The following is a 26,112-nucleotide window of genomic DNA, read 5'->3' as shown; positions in this document are numbered from 1 at the left end:
AGCCAAGAGAAAGCTTTGCCTCCTCAAGTTGTCTCTGGAATTTTGATCACAGAGACATGAAAGGAATGACTAACAAGCCTATCAAAAACCAAGTAGACGCTTCTCAGAAACGTTTCTTGTCACCTTGTGCATAAGCAGCAGTCTTTTATTGTCAGTCATTCGTGGTGTATCAGCCCAAGTGTGATGCTTGGTTGGAAAGAGTGCCTGGTTTTCTTCTAAGTGCCTGCATGTGTGTTTTGCTACTGTTTCCAATGCACTCTTTATTAAATATGTTAATTAAATACATTTAGTAAATATGACCATGCATATATGGTGTTCGAGCGTGCATGCATGCAAGTTTCTGTGTGTGTGTGTGTGTGTGTGTGTGTGTGTGTGTGTGTGTGCACATAAGCAAACACACGTATGGAGGTCAGAAAAGGGCACCAGATCCACTAGAGCTATAGTTACAAGTACTTGTTAGCTACCCAGTATAGATGCTGAGAGCTGAACTCAGGTCCTTTGGAAAATCAGTAACCATTCCTAACCTCTGAGGCATCTCTCTGCCCTATGCATGTTCTTATTCCCACACGTTCTTAAAGTCAGGTTACCTTTTCAGTCACTAGACAATATATTTCCCATTTTACAAAAATAAAAAATAAAAACCTAATCTTCACCAAATTTTTACCATTAACCACCAAACTTGTGACAAATCGGAAGGAAAATTATTTTCTTAGTGGACATTCTTAAGACCTATTTAAATATGTAATGTGTCTATATTGTTATTCAGAATACTTTAATTTTAAAAGCTGGGTATAGAGGTAGAAATAGAAAAAAATCATGATTTTGAGGCTCTATGGGCCTATTTTAACAAGACCTAGCCTGAAAAAATGAGGTATGGAGGAAAGAAAGAACAGGAGAGAGAGAGAGAGAGAGAGAGAGAGAGAGAGAGAGAGAGAGAGAGAGAGAATAGACAATTCAATTTTTGTAAACATTACCTTATACCTATTGTTTGTATAGCATCTCCCATCATGCCTGTGAAGGCAGGCCTGTCAACTTACCCAAAGCTGCTTGCATGGAAGAATATCCTCAGACATCGTCAAGCCTCATGAATATTTCCATTCTGGATATTATCATCATTCTTTTGTTAGAATATTTGCCTCCAGACAATGAAATGTGATTAAGGAATAACATGAGGGTGGGCGACTGTGAAGCCCTTGAATAAATCTGTTAACTGGCATGTTTTTCATTTGCTGCTTCCTATAAATAAGGAGATCTATGGCCTCATAAAAATCCAAGGAGAGCACGAAGCAGACAAGGAACATATGCCAAATTATAAGTGATGGGGCATAATAAAAAATAAGATCAATTCAAAAAGAATTATTTATAAATCCGCAGGACAAGGGCAGATTCATCCTTGGGAGCCAGCTCAGAGTGGCATAAAATGAGACTGTACATCTCCAAATTCTGTCTCTCTTATTTTAGGAAAGTTTGAAGCCTATCAGCAAACTTTCATGTCTTCTTATGTCTAAGGTTGTGAAACAACTACATGAAAGAGCTTGGTATCGAAGGTCTCAGATGGAATTCCTAGCTCTATCAATTGACCCTGTATAATTTAGGAGGGAGACAGCCTAGGTTATCTGTCCCACATACAGCAAGCACAACATGTGACCTAGCCCTTACAGACTGCAGGAGGCTAACCATGAATCAGGGACATATGACATATGAGCTCACACAGTGTCGGACTGCAAGCGGCTACTGTAATGTAGGTGTTACTAATCAACACGCCTCTGAGAGATAACGGTAAAAACTCTGGAAATGTTTTCCTGACACTGCAGGAACCATTAAGCACTTTATTTTTTTAATATTATTTATTTATTTATTTATGTATACAAGCACACCGTAGCTGTCTTCAGACACACACCAGAAGAAGTCATCAGATTCCATGACAGATGGTTGTGAGCCACCATGTGGTTGTTGGGAATTGAACTCAGGACCTCTGGAAGAACAGTCAGTTCTCTTAACTGCTGAGCCATCTCTCCAGCCCCATTAAGCACTTTAAATATTCAATTAAGTAAATAATAAGGCATTAGCTGGACCTATCACTAAACAGCAAGATAGTAAATAGTAAAGTTTTGGGGTAACATGAAATATATTATGAATGTGGTTTCTACTCTCTCTGTCTCTGTCTCTATGTCTCTCTGTCTCTTTCTCCCTCCCCTCCCATGTCTCTGTCTCTCCCCCCTCCCCACTCCTTCCTCTGTAGATGTAAATCAAAAGTCAGGGGGGGCTGGCAAGAGGTCTGTCCCCTCAGCTCAGAGTTCTGGCTGCCCTTCAGAGGACCTGAGTTTGGCTCCAACTGGACAGTTCCCAGTCAACCACACCACCAGCTCCAGCGGATATAATGCCTCTGGCATCTGCGGGTACTACACATGTGTGCATAGCCCCACACAGACACACACAATGTAAAATAATAAAAATAAATTGTGGTGGGTTTTTTATTAATCATTCTATTCATTTACATTTCAAATGATATCCCCCTTCCCGGTTACCTCTCTATTCTATTCCCCCGCTCCTCCATCTCCCTTGCCTCTATGAGGGTGCTCCTTCACCCACTCACCCACTCTCGCCTCACCACTCTAGCATCCCCCTACACTGGGGCATGAAGCTTCACTCCCCTCCCACTGATGTCAGATAAGGCCATCCTCTGCTAAATATGTGTCTGGAGCCATGGGTCCCTCCATATGCACTCTTTGGTTGGTAGGTTAGTCCCTGGGAGCTCTAGGTGGTCCAGTTAGTTGATATTGTCCTTCCTATGGGGTTGCAAACCCCTTCAGCTCCTTCAGTCCTTCCCCTAGCTCTTTCATTGAGGTCCCTGGGCTAAGTATGATGGTTGGCTGTGAGTAACTGCATCTGTATTGGTCAGGTGCTGGTAGAATGTCTCAGGGAACAGCCATAGCAGGCTCCTATCAGCAAGCATGGTGAGTTTTCATTTCTTTTAAGTAAATTACTTCAGGTGGTCCTAATCTAATCAGGCGATCCCTTAAAGGGAGAATACCCTCTAGCTGGCTTAGGAGAGAGGGAGACAGGATACTAATCCAGTGTCTACAGAGAGGTGGTATTCCTCTGTTCATTGTGATGCTCAGAGCAGCTAGTGAGAAAACAAGTCTTCAGTCCTAGACCTGCAAGGAAGTGAATCCCGCCAGCACCCCAAATGATTCGGAAGGAGACGTTAACCCCCTGAGATATCAGAGCAGCTGGCACCATGAACACAGTCCAATAAATGTGAACAGGGAATCTAACCTATGTCCACACTCTCACCGGAGGAAACTGAGACTTTAAAGTTGGGGTGGTCTAAACTGTCCACTCTTACAATCCACACAACAAGGAAAACTGCAAATGTAGTGGAACCTCCTGTCCTTATGCCCAGTCCCAGTCTGTGATGGCAGACACTGAGACGCCTAGCTTCTCATGCCTAGATGACATGTTGAGCATTTCAGTGCTCATACCCAGTGGGTTTGGCATTAACAGATGTTAAAAAAGAGCGATTCTACGATAAATCCGTTATCCCCAATAGTGGAGTAATTCCTTTTTGCATATGACAGAGATTTGAAAGGTTCTTAAATATTCAACTTGACACCTCCTCTAGATAATTCACTGTGTTGCACCAGATTGCAGTTTCTAATAACATTGGATTTAGGCAAATAACTCTAAGATTTTTTTAATGCCTGACAGAGATGCTCTTACTTAACATATGTCTATGAATTACAGAGAACAACAGCATTTAAATCAGCAATTATTTAATAAGCACCTGTTTTATACCAGATATTAGATTACTCTCTTAGATCAAAGACAACCTCCACACTATTGACTGCCAGCTAAAATCATAACTAATAATGAATGATTAGAGGTACCTGTTAAACTAAAATCGGATACAAAGGTTTCGTTTTCCATCTGCATTTTCTTCTCTGGCTTCATCTTATGTGGGGAGGAGGCTCTCTGTCCTTAAATAACCATGTGCACATGACCACATATTTTTCTCTTCCTAATAAACACATTTCTTTCTTCCTTGGGGTCTAAAGTCATATTTCTTCTCCATCACTTCTACCATAATCTCGTCTCTGGCACTCATTTCAGCTGCATATACACTAAAGTCCCATGTGTTTTAACTTCTGTTTCCCTGGCTTTCAATTACATTCTTACAAGAGGTTTCTACACACTCCCTCTCATGCCACCATATCTACCTCGAACATCACAACAGTCATCCTAAATGATCCATCTCATACACATCTCCTCTACTTAAGAAGTCGTACATTCCCACGGCCCTCTTCTTTTCTCCCCATCTCAGCTCTTTATGTAAGAGGAAGTGATATTTCTCAGTCCTCGTGGCCCCATAAAGCAAATGACCTGAGAAGCATTTAAAAACAGATTCCCGAGTCCCACACGGTTCTGGTCAGTTTCTCTGAGTAGGGCCCAGCTAGCAAAGTTTTAGAACTCTCCAAGTGAGTCTAATGTGTGACAGAGGTTGGTAGTCTTTGACCTAGGACCAGATCAGATCAGGGTTGGGAGAGCTTGTTCTGGGCCCCAGGCAATGGTCATTTCAATTACCTGAGAAAACTGGTTCCAAGCACTGGGCTTCAAGTTACTAAATAACCTCTAGGGGAGGGTGCTGGGCATTTCTAGTTTTAGCAATCAGCTCTTGCAACATTTTTATTTAGCCACAATGATCCTGGTTTGCTACCTAGCTAGCATTTGGGAACCAGTCACCTAACAGTGTTCCTGAGTCATTAGCATATACAGAAAACGACAGAGAACTGTGCGAGCATGGGTTTTGATTGGGTGGGTCTATGACAAGTCCTGAGATTCTGCCCTTCACTGGAGCCCCTACTCGGTGTCTGTTCTGCGGACCTTGGAATCACACTTTCCACTACTCCGAATTCACAGCACACAGAGACCCCCAACTCTCCATGCTTTCCTCGCTCTTCCTGTCTAGTGTTTGTAGCTCGGCTCTGCTTGTTTTAACTCTCTAGAATGTTCTTCGTTCTGAATGATCACACACCTGACACAGGAAGGATCTCCTTCCCTCAGTCCTCACGTTGATCTAGTCTTGCTAAATCTTGCTATGAAGTACTGCAACAGTCATTGTCCATATTATTCTCATGCCTAATGGCTTATTTATGAATTATTTAATATTCTTACATTTATCTTGCATCCTTAACTGTCTCCAGAGATATCTAAACAAGTATCCCTTTAAGATGAAGAATAATTGCAACAACTAATAGTTGCAAACAACTAATAGTGAAAATAATTTATAAAAGCGAGAAGAGAGTAGATTTAAAAACAAAAACAGCTTGAGAATGATGTAACTTTGTTTGTTTTTCCTTAAACAAGCCCTTTTTGCTGGACAACATGAAATGACCAGCATGGGCAACTGTCCTACAACAGGTTGAACTCCCGTTAGTACGATCTATTTTAATTAATTCTGGACTCTGAGAAAGCTTGCCTGTTAAACTGAGCAATGATTTTATGGCCAACGCAATGCTTCATAGCTCTTGAAAAGACAATTTTCAGCTTCCTATGGAAACACAAATATAAAAGCAAGATAACTAAAAAGGAAAAAGAAAACCCTTGAATTATAAAAGAACCGTTTTAGATATCACTATCCCAAATCTCAAATACTACAGAGCTATAGTAACTAAAACAGCATGGTCCTGGCATAATCATGGACAGTATTTTTCTTTTTTTGTGGAGTCTCTCACTGTTCACAGTGTAAAATTCATTGTGACTTGAGATATATATATATCTTGCCAATTTGTAGCAAAGCCTTCACTATTTTAAGTTTCCCTCCTATATAAACAGGATTTTATATGCATCACTCGGCATTCATTTTAGCCAGGATTGTAGTATCTAATAGAAACCTTTGTAAGTGATTGAAATGAGAGCACTGCTCAACCTCCAAGGCAGTGGTTCTCAACCTTTCTAATGCTGTGACCCTTTAATCGTGTTCCTCATATTGTGACTCCAAACCATAAAATTGATTTGGATGCTGTTCATAAGTGTGATTTTGCTATTGTTATGAATCACAATATAAATATCTGTGTTCTCTGATGGACTTAGGTGACCCACAGGTGGAGAACCGGTGTTTCAGGGGCTCTTTATGGTTTCTGTATTCCTACACAAGTAGCTCAGGCTATCTGGGTCTTATTTCCTGTGTCAATCTAGAAAGAGAGTAGGCAAATGTACAATCTGTTCCATACTCAGATCCTTCCACAGGAACAATCTATCCTTAATAAGTAAGCCTGGCAGCAGAACTGGCCGTGACTTCTAAATACAGAAAAGCAATAAAATCAGGTCCATGGAGATAAACTTCTTAGAATCAAGCGCCAGGCACTACAAAGATGAGTATTGGAAGACTACAAGTTAAAAGCAGAAGAATCTCTATTGACCACTGAAGTAGAGAAAGCTTTCCAACCATGACCTGGAATCCAGAAGTGCTAAAAAACTCAAGTCTGACCATAACAAGATTTTAAAACGTGGGTGCCAAAAAATGCAGTCGGTTAAAAGGCAGGAATAAAAGCTTACCACTTTTTGCTAACAAAATGTTTATGGAAATTTTAAGTAAAAAGCCTGAAGAAGATTCTGAGGAAACAAATTGCTGGTAGAATGCAAAACTTTTTGAACATCTGGTCGTTTACAATATCTTTAAAAACTATTAACTATTTGGAGCTGGAGAGATGCCTCAGCAATTTAGAGTCTATCCTGCTTTTGCAGGCAACCCAAGCTCAGTTCCCAGGACCCATGTCAGGCAGCTCCCAACCACTAGCTCCATGGGGATCCAATGCCTCTAACTTCTCCAGGCAACCTTACCCTGTGCACATCCCTACCACACACAGAGACAGTGGAGATCCACGAAGTTAGAGCCGCTGGGACTTCGAAATATGTGAGCTGCAACCAGCAAGGCAGGAAGGGTGGGGCTTTCTAAGTCTTCTGGGGCTCACATCACATCGTGGTATACCCTGGATACAGGATATGAAGCTATAGGATTTATGTTTCTCCTGATTGATTTTGGTCTTAATTTGGTCTAATCTTTCTTTTCTATTCTTCTGGTCTTTCTTACTTTTTTAAATTTTTCGGAGGTTTATGGGTAGGAGTTACCTTAAGCGATACAGGATTGTCTGGACTTATATATTTGAGTAATGCTAAAATTAAGACTATGAAGACTCTGTGATCTTGACTAAATTAAGCTTACATTGTGAGATAAACCTTCGAGAGCCAAGGTATAATGTTATATATTGAGAAACATCTCACAGAGCATCATGTTTTAGGAACGTGGATCCCAGCTGTTGACACTAAGAGTGTTGGATCATAAGGGTGCCAATCTCACCAATGGAGTATTCCATGTCTGAATGAGCTACTGATGGTGGGACTTAGTCACAGCAGTAGATCATGGTGATCATGTATTTGAAGGGCATATTTTGTCAGTAGATTCTTCTCTCTCTGCTTCATGTCTGCCATGAGGTGGGAAGCATTCCTTCACCATGTTCTTCTTCCCTGATGCTCCTGCCTTGTGTCACAGGCCTAAAGGCAATGCAGACATTTGGACCTGGGCTGAAGTGAGAGAAGTTTGTTCTACTTCAAGTTGCTCTTCTCACAAGTTCCATTTGGGCAGAAAGCTGAATAATAGCATGCCTTGTTTAATTAAATTAATCTTTAATTCAATATACATATACATACATATAATTATTCTTATATATGTAACAATTAATTTATATGTGTAAAATAATTAATATGTTACATATGAATGTAACATGATATATAACATATAATTAATGTAACAATTAATAAGAAACATATATGGGTTTTCTTCCTTGTATTTAACAAAAAAGGCTTTCTCTGCTGTCAAATCTCACTGAAGCTTTTAGTAATTTATTTAAAGAAATGTTTTATGCTAGTGAAATATGCTTATGTAATATTATGTAATTTCTCATTATTAAAACTAATGGTAGAATAGATTCTTCCGTCCTTTAATTATTCAGGAGAAATAACATTAGAGTCATAGGAAGTTGAAATCATTATGGAGCATAGCATTGCATTGGTTGTGTCATTTTATGTGTGTGATTTAACTTCTCTGGAATTCCTTATCTATAAATTGTGAACAGTCCTAGTACTCACCATTATTAAAATGCCTGTCAAAGGTTGGAACCATGGGAAACACTCTTGAATGCTAATCTACTTTGTCATCTGCCCCATCTCTCTGAGTTTACTATTCTCTTTCCTACCAGCCCAGTGACTACAGCCCAGACATAGGTTCACCATAAGCCAAAGCGCCAGGCCAATGTTACTGAGTTACCTTGGTCTTAGGGATGAGCTGCCTTCCTCCCTGTCTTTGATCCAGTATATTTTCCAAGCTTTCCACATCTGCTACAAGTCTCCTCTGCGAATTGGTAAATGAAGCAGAATGTATCATTTCTGCCAAGATAATTTGCATTTTAATAAGACATAAAATCTACTCCATTAATCATTAGAGCAATTTTAATCATCACACAGCATATAATTACTCTGTCCCATATAATGAACCCTTTTTCAACTAACTTGAACCTGATTTGACCAGACTTAGCAATCATCTTATTTAGAGACAAGCGAGGCAATTTTTGGATCATTCCAGAAATTATCTACAAATGAGGGAGAAACTTGAACTAAAACACACTTTCCTGAAATGTACAGCAACACCAAAAATGGGGAAGAACTCTGCTAATTATGTAGGAGGTTTTTTTCTTTAATGCTCTAACATAATCTATATTAAGATTTCCAAATTTTAAGCTATCTTTTAGACTTAAAAAAAAAAAAACAAAAACCTACTTGCATTTAGCATATTATGCTTTTAATCCTTTGCTAACTTTAACTTCCTAATGCTTCATATATAATATGTAATATACAGTTTTGGAATTTTTTTGTTTTGAGTGTCCTCACTAGAATCAATGTCAAACTTATCTTTGGGAACTTAATTGTAGGCATCTTGCTTTTTTTATATATGAGAGTTAATAGTAGAAAAGTTAAATGCTCATTGGAATCTAGATTTAACTCTTGTATTAAACAATCTAAACCTCATGTCTGCTAATGGTTATCTGCAAAACCATTAACAACTCTTTTATCCAGAAATCAATGTGAACATGCCAATCTCCCACTGAGTCACTTCATTTTTTTTATTATACCAGATGTCTATATTATTAGGGGATTGGTGAATGTATTGGTCTTTTGTAAAGCCATTTTCCATTTTTATTATTCTAGTGACCTAATGGGGTTTGGGCCTTCTTGATAATTCCCAGAACCCTGTGAAACGTTGTTTCAAATCTCAAATATACACAAAATTTGTGAGGGGCACAGCGTACCCATCCTTTATTGTAAGGGCCTCCACAAATCCCATATTCATCCCTCACAATAAAGGGCACCATGAATCCCCATCCCTAACACAGTGAAGGGCACATGAATCCCATGTACCCATCGCTAACACCATGAAGGGCACCATGAACCCCATGTACCCATCCCTAACACCGTGAGGGGCACCATATACCCCATGCACCCACCCTTTGCAGCAAGGAGCTCCATGTGCCCCAATTCACCCATCCTTTACAGTGAAGAGCTCCATGAATCCTATGCACCCACCCTTTGCAGCGAGGGACACAGGCAATTCCACGTGTTCATCCTTCAATTTCATCAGTCCCTTTCCTCACCTTAACTCACCTAGTGTCTATCTAGTTCTCTCCACAGCACATTACTTTGTCAAACTGCAATTACTATATTATTTCATTGTAAACATTTATATTCCTACCTACGTATAATGAATCTTTCTAATACCACCACAATATATTATGACAACTGAAAGAATTAACAAGGATTTCTTAACAATAGCAAACATCTAGTGTTTAGAGTTAGTTTCCTCATGAAGACCATAATTTAAAAATAGACCTCGTGTTTTCTCCCAGTAAACCCACAGATTGAAGACAATTTGCACATTTATTTATTTATTTATTTATTTATTTATTTATTAGATATTTTCTTTATATACATTTCAAATGCTATCCCAAAAGTTACCTATACCCTCCCCCAGCCCTGCTCCCCTATCCACCCACTCCCACTTCTTGGCCCTGGCGTTCCCATGTACTGGGGCATATAAAGTTTGCAATACCAAGGGGCCTCTCTTCCCAGTGATGGCTGAATAGGCCATTTTCTGATACATATGCAGCTAGAGATACGAGCTCTGGGGGTACTGGTTAGTTCATATCGTTGTTCCACCTATAGGGTTGCATATCCCTTCAGCTCCTTGGGTGCTTTCTCTAGCTTCTCCATTGGGGGCCCTGTGTTCCATCTTATAGATGACTGTGAGCATTCACTTCTGTATTTTCCAGGCACTGGCATAGCCTCATAGGAGACAGCTATAACAGGGTCCCTTCATCAAAATCTTTCTGGCATATGCAATAGTGTCTGGGTTTGGTGGCTGATTATGGGATGGATCCCCAGGTGGGGTAGTCTCTGGATGGTCCATCCTTTTGTCTTAGCTACAAACTTTGTCTCTGTAACTCCTTTCATGAGTATTTTGTTCCCTATTCTAAGGAGGAATGAAGTATCCACCCATTGGTCTTCCTTCTTCTTGACTTCCTTGTGTTTTGCAAATTGTATCTTGGTTATACTATGTTTCTGGGCTATATCCACTTATCAGTGGGTGCATATCTAATGACTTCTTTTGTGATTGGGTTACCTCACTAAGGATGATATCCTCCAGATACATCCATTTGTCCAAGAATTTCATAAATCCATTGTTTTTAATAGCTGAGTAGTACTCCATTGTGTAAATGTACCACATTTTCTGTATCCATTCTTCTGTTGAGGGACATCTGGGTTCTTTCCAGCATCTGGCTATTATAAATAGGGCTGCTATGAACATAGTGGAGCATGTTGCACATCTTTTGAGACCCTTACTTGGCAGATTGCTTTTCTCTCTCTTGTTTATTTTAATTACAGCATGTGGTGAGGAAGGTGGGCTGTTTTGTGGAGTGCACCATTGCTTATATTTTGCTGATTGTATGTCCAACATGTTTCCAAGCTCTCTGTATTTTCTGTAGATTCATAGTTGGGTTTAGGGGTGCCGAAATATTGTCTGGATATTTTACACAATTATGGTTTAGCTCATGTTGTTTGCCCCAAGATTATCTATTTAACATAGATAACATGTATTATCTAGTTGCCATTTGTGTGATGTGGGCAGCTACTCACAATCAGTTTTTGGCTTCATTTTTGATCTTTTAATGAGCCAAATTTTTATTTTATTATCTTCTTATTTATTTTCTATTTCATTATTAATAATGTTTGTGGGGCAAGTGCAACCATCATGACACCAGACAGAAAAACTGGTAAGGTTGAGCAGATCAAGAGACCACGGCAATTCTAATAATTGAGAATGGAAGGTGTCTGAATATGCTCCAACCAGACTCCTGTCCTGGAACATGTGACCGTGACATCCCACTAAGAGGACCATGACAACTGGTCACAGAGCATACAGCCCAGAGTTCTCCATGCTAATGAGATATCTAGGTGGGCTCTGAGGGTTTAGCCAATAAACTTCCCTTCTCAGACACACCTTCCTGCAAAAGGTATTTAATCCCTGGTCCACCCTGAGTAAGTCACATGCACCTTTTCTACCATGAATAAACAGTTTAGACAAACAAGGACTGTCTCCGTCCTCAAAGACTGCTATGGGGGACCTTTGTCAATATCAAGCCATGCCTAAATCTCCTGCAGAAGGCCTCTCCTGGCTCCTGACACACTCACCCTGAGCTAAGTTGGGTGCCCCTTTCCCTCCCCCACCCCCTACTCATCTCAGGTCTGAGAGACCCACATTCTCAGCTCCTTGATGTCCCCAGTGCCATCTGGGTGTCTTGGAGTTAGAGAATCACACACAGGCTCCGACTGCGCCTGCACTATTTCTCACCGGGAGAAACTCGGGCTAGGGCCCCCACCTTAGGCTTCTTTCTGTCTCCCCTGAGCATGTTTCTGCATGTCTCGAGCCCAGCACCCATGGTAGTGAGGAAAAAAATGTAGCCTAGCACCCGGGCATTTAGTATCCCAAAGCAGCATCCCAACACCCACAAAACACAGAACTACAAATGTTATATTACATTTCTTCCACATTCATTTGCTATGATAAGATAGTTTTGCACCAACTACATAGTGAACATTGCATTGCCATTAAAGAACACAATTTTAGGAATCTGCTGCTTTTACAGTAAGTAATGTAAGCTTGGGTAACTGAAGATTCCTTTAGAGTTCAACAGCCTTAGACCCATCTATGGGTTTATAGCAAGTATGATTTTAAAACTGAGTCAGAAAAAAGCTTGAGACTAATTAGCATTTGAGAGAAAAGCAACAGGATAGACAAGCTATACATCCTGACAACTGCCTAGAGAAAAGGAGATGAAGGTAGAGAAAGCCACGCATGACTGTTAGAACCAATGCTGGCAAGCAACCACACGGTAGAAAAGGAAGCGGCCTTAGAGGAAAATATATGTCAAAAATTAGTCTTCAAGAACTTGTGCTAAGCAGTAGTCTCTTCGATATTTAAATGTGATACGTTTCCTTTTTTTTTTTCAAAGTAAGTTATTTTTATAGTCTATAAAGTGGTCATTATTTTGGTCAATTTTTAAAATTTGTTTAAAAGGCATTATGATAATAAAATAAAAATTTAGCATCATAACCAACTAGTTCTGTTTCTTTGAAAAATGCTCTAACATTTTACTCTTTTGCATGACTCTTAAAAAAGAAGAAAAAAAAAAAAGAAGAAAGAAGTGTGGCCATCCTGGTGTGTCAGGAGCTTGGATATCTGCATAGCATCCTAACATAGCTGGCCAAGCTGGAAGTTCACAGCTCCTGTTAGATCTGTAAGAAAAGTGAGGCCATAGGGCAAGGCTCTGCCCCAAGTGACATAGATACAAATATGAGAATCACAACTCACCGTACCAGGAAGTCACAGGCAAAAATCTTCATGGAAGCCAGCATTTGAGGGAGAAAACTAATACTGTAATTGCTAGAAAGTCACTGTGGACATGTCTGGGAACAGAAACTCATTAAAATTAAAGTTTTTCATTCTGGGTCATCTCTGTGCCGGGTCAGATTTTCAAGACCATCAGTTGTTCCCCATTCTTATCCACCCCATCTATATGTCCAAGACATCAAGGTTCATGGAGATAACTTCGTTTTTTTTGTTTTTTTACTTTTATTTTATGTGATTGGGTCGTTTGTCTGCATGTATGTCTGCAACACATGGGTACCTTATAACCTTAGATACCAGAAGAGGGAATAGAATCCTCTCAAACTGGAGTTACAGACCGTTGGGGGGGGGGGAGGGGCTCAAGTTTGCAACGTGCTCAAGTTAAGATGGTAAACACTGAGTTGAATTGGTAACTACAAAGCAGAAGCCACCATGATCAGACTGGACAGTGATCAACAGATACTCCTCAGGACATCTGCATGTGAATGTACACACGGCAGGGACTAGTAAATGTAATGTTAATTCTAAATTTATTTTTCAATCCTGTTCTACAGAAGATATTGCCAAGATATTAAGAAGACAAGCCAAAAATGGATAGGAAAAAAATGCAAAAGACGTTGAGAATAGTTATTTAAAATCTATAAATAATTCTTAAAAGTCAAAATAAGAAAACGAATAATCGGCTCACTGCTGCGGCTGCGCCTCCTTGTTCTCAGCGTCACCGCTGCCACCATGTCCGGAGGATTGCTTCTCGGGGAAGAAGCCCCCGACTTTGAAGCCAATACCACCATCGGCCGCATCCGCTTCCACGATTTCCTGGGAAATTCATGGGGCCTTCTCTTTTCCCACCCAAAGGACTTTACCCCTGTGTGTACCACAGAACTTGGCAGAGCTGCAAAGCTGGCGCCAGAGTTTGCCAAGAGGAATGTTAAGTTGATTGCTCTTTCAATAGATAGTGTTGAGGACCATCTTGCCTGGAGCAAGGACATCAATGCTTACAATGGTGCAAAACCCAAAGAAAAGTTGCCATTCCCCATCATTGAAGATAAGGACAGGGACATTTCCATCCTTTTGCGCATGTTGGATCCAGAAGAGAAGGATACTAACGGCATGCCTGTGACGGCCCGGGGGGTGTTCGTTTTTGGCCCTGACAAGAAACTAAAGATGTCTCTCCTCTACCCTAACAGCACGGGCAGGAACTTTGATGAGCTTCTCAGAGTGATTGACTCCCTCCAGCTGACAGAAACAAAGCCAGTTGCCACCCCAGTTGATTGGAAGAAGGGAGAGAGAGTGATGGTCCTTCCCGAACTCCCTGAAGAGGAAGCCAAACGATGTTTCCCTAAAGGAGTCTTCACCAAAGAGCTCCCGTCTGGCAAAAATTACCTCCGTTATACACCCCAGCCTTAAGTCTTTGCAGGAATTGGGACTGCATCTGTGCACCCAGCACTGGGACGTGAGGGTGAACGATGTTTCCCTAAAGGAGTCTTCACCAAAGAGCTCCCGTCTGGCAAAAATTACCTCCGTTATATACCCCAGCTTTAAGTCTTTGCAGGAATTGGGACTGCATCTGCGCACCCAGCACTGGGACGTGAGGGTGTCCGCTGACAGCGGTGGGTCCTTGCAGCAGTTCCGTAGAAAGACTGTGACATGATCACAGCCGCTCCTATAGATCGCTCGCTATACTACTGGGTCATTAAATGGAAATGGCACCAAACCCTTCTCTGTTCCTCTCTTTACTCTGTGCCTTCGCCAGCATTTTGCCCCTCTGCCTATCACAGCGTCATACTGACTGGTTTTCTTTGAAAGAATTGTGTACTGACAATTCCTTAGGTCTCTGCAGGTTCTGTGATCAGCAAGGTAGTGTCAGTGTGGGCTCCGTGCTAGAATGATTAAACACCTTTTGTAGCTTTCCGAACTGAATCTTCTGTTACCCATTTTGGAGAGCACTCACACAGGGAGAAACTTTTCGATTCTGTATTTTTAGTAAATAAAATAGGAACAGCCGGGGAAATTCTTACGGGGAATCCATTGTAAGTTTCTATCAAAATGGGCTCAGAAAGCCTTTCGCCTCCCAAGAGTGCGCATGTACCTCCTGGAGTTTCCACATTTGCTCTCTGGTGATGTCTGCATATGAACGCACCTTATAAAAGACGGGCGGTGACAATGTTTTACCACTCAATGTCCTAGTAGTGGGTGACCATTTCTGAATTCTGCTTTGGGGGGTGGGGGGTGTTCAACAAATAAAATTCTGATCAGAAAAAAAAAAGAAAGAAAAGAAAACCAATAATCCAACTTTAGAGAGGTCGATAATCATTAACAGATCTGCCACCAACGATGACGTTCAAGTGAAACACAAACGTACAAAATGTTACAGATGCTGTGCTACTGGGTGTCGGACTTTGTGGTAAGCACTTTTATCCACCCATCCATTCTGTTTGCCTGCTGTTGTCAAAGGGGAAAAAAACACACCTTAATGAACTTAAAAGCAATAATTATGTTTTTATGGGAAGAAAGTGATCCTCTGCCTCCTACTAAAAATTATCATACAAAAAAGAATCCTTAGGCTCTTGAGCTCTGAAGTTAGGCTCTTGGGAATCTATTTTATTGTTTATATGTTTGTGTATAAAAAAGTAAGAAATCTGAAAGAGCAAACACGGGTACATTTGCAAAATGATACTTACACTAGCATTTTTATTTACAATAGCAAAGAAAAATTCAAAAGAGCTTCAAAAGCTGTAAAACACTATAGAACAACTAGTTAAACTATATAAAATCATTTAGTGAAATATATGCATGTGTATTATAGAATTATTGGGCACTTACTTATAAAGATTAAAACACCTGGGATGTGTTGTAGTTTTAAATGGAAAGCAGAAAGATAATCTTTCAATATTCTCATAGATGTGAAAAAATAAAGAATAGGCAGAAAAATCTAACAGTAATATATGGAGAAGACGGATATAACTTTTTTTGCTTTTCTATCTTTTCTTTTATCGCTTATTCTAATCATGGAAATGTTGCTTTTTCAGGCCCAATATTTTCATAGAATGATTACACAACTTACCTCATCACCCAGGCAAAAGAAGGAGACTTCCTGGCTTCGACTTTATAGTCCCTTAAAGGCTAACCTTAACAATTCCCAACTGATTTCATCTCTAAATACACTCATGCAGGAGAATGTGAGAACACAATGTGTTTGGCATTGAGACTTCTTGTTTACAAGGAATACAGACATTTGGCAATGCCAATCAACTAGATGGAGATCAGGAAAATTGGACATGCCTGCCAGGTCTTCACAGTCATTAGAGAGGAAATATCATCCCTAGAGTATATAAGAAAAGATCAGAACTTTTATTCAGCAAAATTAATCGACCCAGAAATGCAAATAAAACCAATTCTATTCATTGTTTAGATAATTCTTATTGTTGTATTTTATTTCAATATAACTTATTTATTTTATTTTTCACTGTATGTATATCTGTGCGGGGATATATGTATTCTAGGGCAAGTCCCTATGGAAGCCCAAACAGGATGTCAGATCACTTGTAGCTGGAGCTATAGCAGGTTGTGAGCCTCCTGACATGAGTTCTGGGAATAAAACTTGGGTCCTCGGAAAGAGCAGAAAGAGATTTTGATCACTGAACCTTCTCTCCAGACCCCAAGAATGTGTGTGTGTGTGTGTGTGTGTGTGTGTGTGTGTGTTTTAACTAAGGAAACAGCTAAATTTGTGGTTCCAAATTCTAGGTTCCTCTTTAAAACACCAATATAGATTTTAAATTATGAGGAAAACTTCAGCGTGTGTCTGAATAACTAAATTGCAAATGTATTTATTGGGCACTTGTGATACACAAAGCTTTGTACCACTTCCAGTGAAAGAACCAACGATAAGTGATGGGTATTTGTTCTCACTATTACAGTCCAATGAGAAAGCAGACATGTACCCAGATTCACACCATGAAATGTCTGCAATGAATTAAGATAAGGGTTCAGAGCAAATAGGGACATATTGCGGGATTCATCATAATTATAGAAGTTATGAAGACAATCTTTTATTAGGTAATTATAAGTAATAGATATTAAATTAAATTTTCTATTGACTTACAATTCACATGTCATCTTGATTTTCTGGTTAAATTTAATATGACCTGTTTATTAAGAGAATGGATGGGGTTATCTCCCACTCCGTTGATGTGAGCAGACTACATTCAAGTTCTTTCATATCAGAAATAAAATTAATAAGTTAAAAACAGAGAAATGCATTTGCTCACTTTGGATTTGAGCAGATTATCCCATCTTCCTTCCGATCTTTCAAACTGAAAAATCACTCAAGAGAACTTTCTATAAGGATAACCATAATTTTTAAGGCTTTAGTTATAAAGACAAATAGAAATGAAAGTGTATGGCATGAACTTGTTCATATACTTAAGTGGTACTGAACCAGCCAAATTAATCTCAGTGGCTTAAGAAGCAAGACAATTTATTTTACCAAGGACTGTGGGGATATTATCCAGCAAGGTCCTGCTTAGTGGTTTTAAGACACACCCATCCTATGACCCATCCTATGATCTGTGAGAATGTTTAACCCTCTTTTCATAAATGATCTGAATTATAATCAGAGATATTTTAGTTTGGAGAATTCTGACCTTTTGAGACTTGTGAAAATAAAAGAGAAAAAAGCAGGTCTGCTTTTCTAAAATATAAATTGAACTGAGTATACAGAAAACATTAAGTAGAAATTTATATAACAACTTTATGACTCCCTCCTGCAACAATGTTAAACACATATCATGGTCCATAATCTCTCACTGAAAAGCCTTTAGGAGAGAAAATTGTCACAAAATGAATGGAAAGTCACTTGTTGCTCACATGGACTCAGAACTAACCAAGCTAGCCTTAGGGCTCCCAGCATCGCTGACAAGCTGTGTCTTTTCACACAAAGCATTTCATATTTCATGTATCTCAAAACTAGGTTGCCTTGTTTTTAAAGTGGGTAGGTGTTCTGTACTTCTGAAGAATATAAAGAATAAGCATAAAATGTATAAAGTACCAAATAGAATGTCACACTTGAGAGTATGTCTAAGTAATATATTTCTGGCTTTAGTCAGGCTTCTGCCCTGCTTGCATAACTGTAGGTTTACAGAAGAATATTATGCCCTGAAATTAATGAGAAACAAATATTGTACAAGCATGAGAACCTGAATTTAGAATCCCAGCTTTCACATAGATGCCAGCATATCCCCCAACACTGTAGCAGGGCCTGAGGGAGGCAGAAGCAAGCAGCTTCTGAGGGCTTGGTGGCCAGTCAGTCTATTTGAAACTGCAAGTGCGGAGCTCAGTGTCTCAATAAAAGGCAAACACCCGCAACTTCCCAAACACCACCAACCAAGTCTAGGCGTCCAAATACCTGCTATTTCTCGTTCAAACCATTACACTCCACTTCCTGGCCCCCACCCCATTCCCTAATCCTACCCTGCTACAAAGTACATGCAGCCCAATTTTGAAAATCTTCATAGTCTTCCATAGTCTGAATATTGTTTAAAATCCACATTCTCTATTCGAGGTGATCTTTAACTGTGACCACCTGTTATAATCAAATGAAAGTACATGCTTAAAAAGTCATAGAATACAAATTAGTTGCATTTTCCTTTCTGATCCAATAACCTTTATCATTCTTCTATAATTCTTGCAATGTAAATGTATGCATATTCAGGAGAGGATTAAGTTGGAAGAACGGTTAGACATTTCTTTTGTGGAACTTGTATTGAGGTCAGTAGGCTATATCCCTAATCTTAGTTTGAGAGTTTGCTACTTCCTGGGCAAACAGATGGTACTCAAAGGTCACCATACTCCTTGTTGGTCCCCTCTTCTGCTGCCCTCTGGCATAACTCTTCAAGTCTAGAGTAAGCTCTGGTCAATCAGAGGTTGGTGGCAGGAGATCTTGGCAAAGGGAATGCCTACCTAGAATATGTGGGGAAACAAGATCCTAGCATGATGGGAATCTTACAGGGTGGGAAGGAGGAGGTGTAGTCTTAAAGGTAGGAATCTTGGAGAAGCCAGGAAATCTGGCAGCACTTGGAAGCTAGATCCTGAAAGAGCTGGCTGGCTTATAGAGTGAAGCAGAGTAACATCTATCCATTGACTCAAAGAAGCAATATCCAAAAAGACATGGATTGTCTATTGGGTGGGGAGAAGCAGAGCCTAACTGATGGTTCCAGATCAGGGGATTGGGAGTCTAAGGAGGTAGTAAGGCTACAGGGTAAGGAAAAGCAGGACCTGCTTACTGACTCAAGGAAAGGCAGTCCAGGAAGAGCCTTGTCTTTGAGCCTTTGAGATGTAAATAACTGAACTATCTGGGAAGTCCCAGAGGCATGGGGTAAGCCTTTGAGATTAATGAAGGAATAGACCTAACTAGCATGGTGGTGAAGAAGAGCCTCTGCATATGGTTACTATTTGTTTTAAACAAAAAAATACTCAATTTGTAAATACTGCTAATTAATAAAAAAAGGGATTTGTTAAAATATTTTTATAAGGAATAAATTAGGTCTTTCAGATATAAATTCAACTTTAATAGGGCTAAGGGTTAAAAGGAAAAGTCATGACAGTAGAACTAAGTTATATTAAAACTGTAGAATATTATTGGTTTTATTATCATGAATACTTGCTTTAAATAATCCACTGCTAGAAACAAGAAATATCACCTTTCATAGTTACACAAAGAGAATTTTTACTTCCAAACGTGAAAACATGTAAATTAAAACCTTTTGAAAAGTGAACAGGGTAGAAGTTTGGAGCAAAATAGGAGCTGTTGGCCATTAACAACAAGGCCAAAGGAAGCCACCATCAGGTTCCTGTTCAGGCAGGAACAAGTGGCACAGTGTGAAAGACTGGAAAAGCCCTTCATCCTTCATCCTCAACCGATTCCCTCAAACACCATCTTCCCCTCTGCTGGCCGACAATATTCCTACTTTCTTTCCTTTTTTTTTTCCTTTTTTTTCTTTTCTTTTTTTTTTTTTTTTGTTTGTTTTTTTTTGTTGTTGTTGTTGTTGTTTTGTTTTGTTTTTTGGGGTTTTTTTTTTGTTTGTCTGTTTTTTGTTTGGTTTTTTTTTTTTTTTTTTCCAGACAGGGTTTCTCTGTGTAGCCCTGACTGTCCTGGAACTCACTTTGTAGACCAGGCTGGCCTCGAACTCAGAAATCCGCCTGCCTCTCCCTCCGAAGTGCTGGGATCAAAGGCGTGCGCCACCACCGCCCGGCTTACTCCTACTTTCATGTACGATCTTCATTCAACATTGACTTTTCGGTGTGTTAGTCTATGCTTGAGACTTTCATTTAATATTAGCTTTGACTTTATTGACTTGGCAACAGCACATTAAGTCCTGCTTCATGTTTTACAATGTTGAGGAAGGAGACAATGGTGAGGTCAGGAAGATGGCTCAACCCATAAGATCACTTGCTATGCAATCAAAAAGACCTAAGCTCAGATCCCCAGCATCGGTGTAAAAAGCCACCCATGGTCATGCTTGCCTGTATCCCTAGTGCTGTGTATTAGGTCTGTGGGGTAGAGAGGGTCGCAGAAACAAGAAGATCACAGAAGCCTGCTGGTCACCATCCTAGTCACAGATTCCCTAAGAAACTCTGTCTCAAGGAACCAAGGAATAGAATGATAAAGCCGGTATTCTCTGGTTTCCATGCTCATGTCTATGCACATGCAGGGTTAATAAACTAAAATGTCAAGGAAGGGAAGGCCCTTGGAAATGATACTTACAAAGAAATTGCTTTATACATAAAAGGAACTCACCAAGAAAGGAAGTCCATGACAGGATCTGGCTGAGATGAAATGAGGAATGTATTCTAAGGCCACTAAAGTAAACTTCCCTGATGGAAACAACAGTCACAGGGGCAGCCAGGGGCTTTGGTCCAGTTTTTATAACCTACCCATTTTCTTGCTTATCATCTTGTTCTGACCACACAGTATTGAAGCGCATGACTGCTAAAGCAAGCAGAAGCTGCAAAAGACAAACAGAGGTTCACTCTCATCCAAAGTCTGCTAAATCAAAGACCAATTGTATGCTAGCAATAAGCGGAAGCCTGGGCTCTCCATCAAAATTGATTTCTCACAAGTAGGAACAATGGAACATTCAGAATAAGCTCTGATTACCTATGTGTCCCCAGCGTTTGTGGTAAAGAAATAGTTTCAAGTTTCTTCTTTAAGCAGAATGAAGAAAAACAAGGGTAACTTGGTAACGACTATCTGATATATAACATAATTATGCCAGGCACTGCTCCCACTCATTTCATTTCTATAATAATCCAGTACCCTTTAGGTCCCACAAAAAACCTGGGGGAAGGTGCTACATTATCCCCTTTGAGATTTAAACCCATGGGCCAAAGAAGAAGCACAATAAAAATCAGGAAATATTTACTTTGTATAAGTAAAAACAGATGAGAAGGTTCTGGAAGAGTGTTTCGAAACACTTATACTAGAAAAGAAGGAGTATCTCAAATTAATTTCTTAAACTTCTTAAATAGTAAAACTTTGAAAGAAGATCAGTTAAGCCCAATAGAATCAGAGTCCAGCCTAATATTTGTTTTGTTCCAGATACATTCCTGGGCCTAGTTTTCTGAATTGTTAAATGACCTCTAAGAACAGATCCTTGAGGACATAGAGATAAGGTGTGTGTAGCATTAGGCAGGTAAAGCCAGTCAGCCAATAGGGTAGTAAGGTTAACTTCCTCAGGTTGACCTGTTCAAGCACACCCTACATTCTGCAAATAATGTGGTGCATGGGACAGACATCGGGTCTGTACTAGGAGGCCTAGACATTTTCCTGTCTGTCTAGGGCAGTAGTTCTCAACTTTCCTAATGCTGTGACCCTTTAACATAGTTCCTCATAGCTCCTTCATAACTGTAATTTTGCTACTGTTGTGAATCATAAGGTATTTAAGTATCTGATATGTGATCCCACAGGGATTATAATCCACAGGTTGAAAACCATTGGCATAAAGTGACTTGTTGGTAATCACAAGAATGGAGTTGTCCCTCTTTCAGAACTTAGTATGTCTCCTTCCTGCCCTGCATAATCTTCTAAAGGTCTGTGTAATTGCTAAACAGGAACATGACATTATCAAATAAGGAACACAGATACCTCTACAAACAAGAGAACTGATTGACATCATTTTAGTTAAAGGAAATGTTGCAGGCAACATCTTCCAAAACTGTTTGAAGGAAATTGACCACATGACATGAAAAGTTACTGTGGAGAAGAATACAAAGTAGATTCCAACAGGATATGCTTCAGGTATGCTGTTGGAAGAACAGTTTAGGAGACTACAAGGAGAATGAAGGTCTAAGGTATGTATGAACAAAGGTTTCCAGTTATTCCTTGTGATTATCTGGTAGTCGGCTAAGAGTGTGCCCAGTCCCTAAGAAAGTGCCCTATATGCAAGAGAATAATCAAGGACACTATTCATGCATTTCTCTCATAAATAAAAAAAAATCTTTAAAGTATTGTTGGCTACCTGAAGCCATCCGAACAAAATATGAATTCTTGGTTCTTTAACCAGTATGCTCATGTTCCACTTTCTCTGGAACTAATAACCATGCTTCATGAAAGGCACTACTCTGTATTTAATGTTAACCCATTGAGTGAAGAGGAGGTTCACACTGAGGAGCTATAGTGTGTGTATGTGTGTGTGTGACCACAGCAGGAACAGGAGGAGTGGCAGTGGTTGTCACGCGTCATCTACTTGATTTGGTGTTTATGAGAGCCATCAGCTACCTCTGTGCTGTCATCTTCCATGCTGCTCGTTTCCTCAAATGTGACATGGACACAGTCAAACCCAGAGGGGGAAAAAAAAGATAGCACCCCCTCAGTCCTCCTCCTCCTTCTCCTCCTCCTCCTCCTCATTTTATCTATTTCAAGTTGCCAAATTCATCACCCCTTTCTTGGAAATCAAAAGTAAACTCCTGAACACACAGGAAACTTGGACTTGCAGTGCCTCCACCTCACCTCCTAGGTTCCCAACTCTTCTCTCAGCACATCAACATACAACTGCCATCTCTATGGTTTACTTACTTATCTCCCAAATTCTAACTACCTGTCTCTGGACTCTACTTCTTATTTGGTTGGTTGGTTGGCTGGCTGGTTGGTTGGTTGGTTGGTTGGTTGGTTGGTTCTATTGTGACATGGTTTCTCTGTGTAGCCCTAGCTGTCCTGGTACTCACCAGGTAACTTACAGTTACCATTTGGTCAACTGTAGACCAAGCTGACCTAGAATTCACAGAGATCCACCTGCCTGTGCTCTGAGCTTAAACTGTGTGCCACTACTGCCCAGCTAGATTCTACTTCTTAATACATAAGTAAGGCTCTAACTCTTAGTATGTAACTACTGCGGATCTCTGGCACAACCGTTAGACTTGCACTTCCTTCTGCTTCTTTATTTGTTCCTTTATCCTTACACCTTTAGCAACTTTTGTTTCTTTGTATTGCCTCATTTTTTTTTCCTTTTACCTGCATGAACACTTCTCTGGGGAGCAGTCTCTTCTGATTTATGAAAGATCCCCATAGCCAGTATCCACCTTTGCTATACCCATGCATGTATCCACCATGTCATATCCATGCATGTATTCACCATACCATATCCATGCATGTATCTACCATACCATGTCCATGCAGGTATCCACCATGCCATATCCACACATGTATCCACCTTTGCCATATTCACACATGTATCCACCTTTGCCATATTCATGCTTGTTTCCACCATGCCATAGTCATGCATGTATCCACCTTTGCCATATCCATGTGTAAGACCCCGACCCTCGGTCAGTGGTACTTACTTGAGATTCCCCCACGTGAGACACTAAAATGCAGATCGAGTCAAAAGCAAGAGGTTTATTTTCTGGCTCTTCAGGGTCAACCTTCAATTAGTCCCTCAAGGCGAGTTACTAAGAAGGTGACCCCAAATGGCTATTAAAAAGAGTTTTTATACTTTTATGGGCACAGATTACATCAGCAAGGTTACAGTTCAAACTTATTGGCTAAGCATATTAACCTTTAAATCTATTGGCTAGCAAGTATGACACACATTCAAACTCTACCTGGGACTTTCCAGAGGGTCAGATGACTGACTATCAGTCAGTACATTCTGAGAATTTTTTTATTCAACAATGGTCCTGTGGGTGGAGAATGGAACTTGGCCTAGCCTTGACTTCAGGTGGAAGGCAGAAGCTGTAAGGAGGGTGTGGGACTGGAAAACCCCTTAAGGGTCCTTCACATGCATGTATCAACATGCCATATTCATGCATGTATCCACCATGCCATATCCATGCATGTATCCACCTTTGCCATATCCAAGGACTGAGTCTTTACTAGGCTGGTGAGGAAATAAAGAAAAGGCAAACAGAGGTAGACAGACAGACCAACAGGCAGGCAGATAGACTGAAAAGCTAGGGGTCAGGTGGACTGTGGTCTCTGATGGAGAAGCTGCAGCGTCCTGGAAGCTCAGCATGGATATTTTATATGGTTGAACTGAGAGACAGGGTTATTACATACAACTAAACAGGGAAGTGAGTTATTGTGCACAGATAAACAAGGGGGCAAGGATTGTGATATATAGCTGGATATTAGCTAATCTCTGTGGGGATACAAAATCTTCAGGCTCCAAACATGAGGTTAGAGGAGTTGTGGTGGACATTTTCTGACATTCTATCAACACTTACACATGGACCAGAGGAAGGCTTTTCCATGTCTCTGAGCCTCACCATTTCCTCCATGGGTATGAGGCTCAGGAGTCCTTGCCATGACTATGCCTATCTATGTCAACAGTACATTCAGTCGGGACCACACTCACCCAGGGCTTTCTCTGCTCCCTACAAAGAATTGTTGGAGAGAAAATGCTATTTACTTCTGGAATATCCAGATATCCTCTTAAACCTGTAGGTCACAACCATGTTGGGGTCAAATGACCCTTTCACAGTGATTGCCAAAGACCATTGGAAAACACAGACATTTACATTATAATTCATAACAGTAGCAAAATTACAGTTATGGAGTAACAATGAATATAATTTTGTGATTGATGGCCACCATAGCATAAGGAACTGTATTAAAGGGTCACAGAAGTAGGAAGGCTGAGAACCTTCCTTATGCCATCCTTAAGTTTCTCTTTCTTTCTTTTTTTTTTAATTTTTAATATTTTTATTACATATTTTCCTCAATTACATTTCCAATGCTATCCCAAAAGTCCCCCATAGCACCCCCCACTTCCCTACCCACCCATTCCCATTCTTTTGGCCCTGGCATTCCCCTATATTGGGGCATATAAAGTTTGCAAGTCCAATGGGCCTCTCTTTCCATTGATGGCCGACTAGGCCATCTTTCGATACATATGCAGCTAGAGACAAGAGCTCCGGGGTTCTGGTTAGTACATCATGTTGTTCCAACAATAGGGTTGCAGATCCCTTTAGCTCCTTGGGTACTTTCTCTAGCCAAGAACCCAGATGTCCCTCAACAGAGGAATGGATACAGAAATTATAGTACATTTACACAATGGAGTACTACTCAGCTATTAAAAAGAATGAATTTATGAAATTCCTAGCCAAATGGATGGACCTGGAGGGCATCATCTTGAGTGAAGTAACACAATCACAAAAGAACTCACACAATATGTATTCACTGATAAGTGGATATTAGCCCAAAACTTAGGATACCCAAGATATAAGATACAATTTGCTAAACGCATGAAACTCAAGAAGAATGAAGACCAAAGTTTCTCTTTCATTCTCTTCTTTCAGCATTAGGGAGCTGACACAATATCAGTAGCTGTGTAGCCAGGATTTGACACTGAGCTATCCTTATTACCAGGCTTATACTGAAGCCCATTTCCAAAGCAGCTTTAACCATGGGAGTGCTCCACATGGCTGCATCTTCTGAAGAACTAATGCCAAATCCAAAATACAGTTGTGGGCACACCATTTTCTTCTCCTGGAGTGTTTGAATTTGACAACAGCTGTTCAAGAAGGAGAGGATATCTAGCGTGAATCTCATCAACAAACTCCTGTCCTTTCATGCATATTAAGAACTCACACTTTGGAAA

The 26,112-nt window shown here is 40.1% G+C and overlaps 1 pseudogene; it reads left to right on the top strand.

Annotated features, from left to right (window-relative positions):
- The first annotated feature begins 13,373 nt into the window (after window positions 1–13,373).
- Window positions 13,374–15,186, top strand: LOC110289589 (peroxiredoxin-6 pseudogene; annotated as a pseudogene).
- Window positions 15,187–26,112: the final 10,926 nt, after the last annotated feature.

Source organism: Mus caroli, unplaced genomic scaffold (assembly GCF_978045245.1).
Source record: "Mus caroli unplaced genomic scaffold, Mus_caroli_1 scaffold_2, whole genome shotgun sequence".
Taxonomy (NCBI): domain Eukaryota; kingdom Metazoa; phylum Chordata; class Mammalia; order Rodentia; family Muridae; genus Mus; species Mus caroli.
Note: the sequence above shows the minus strand (reverse complement) of the source record. Positions and strands in the feature narration are given on the sequence as shown.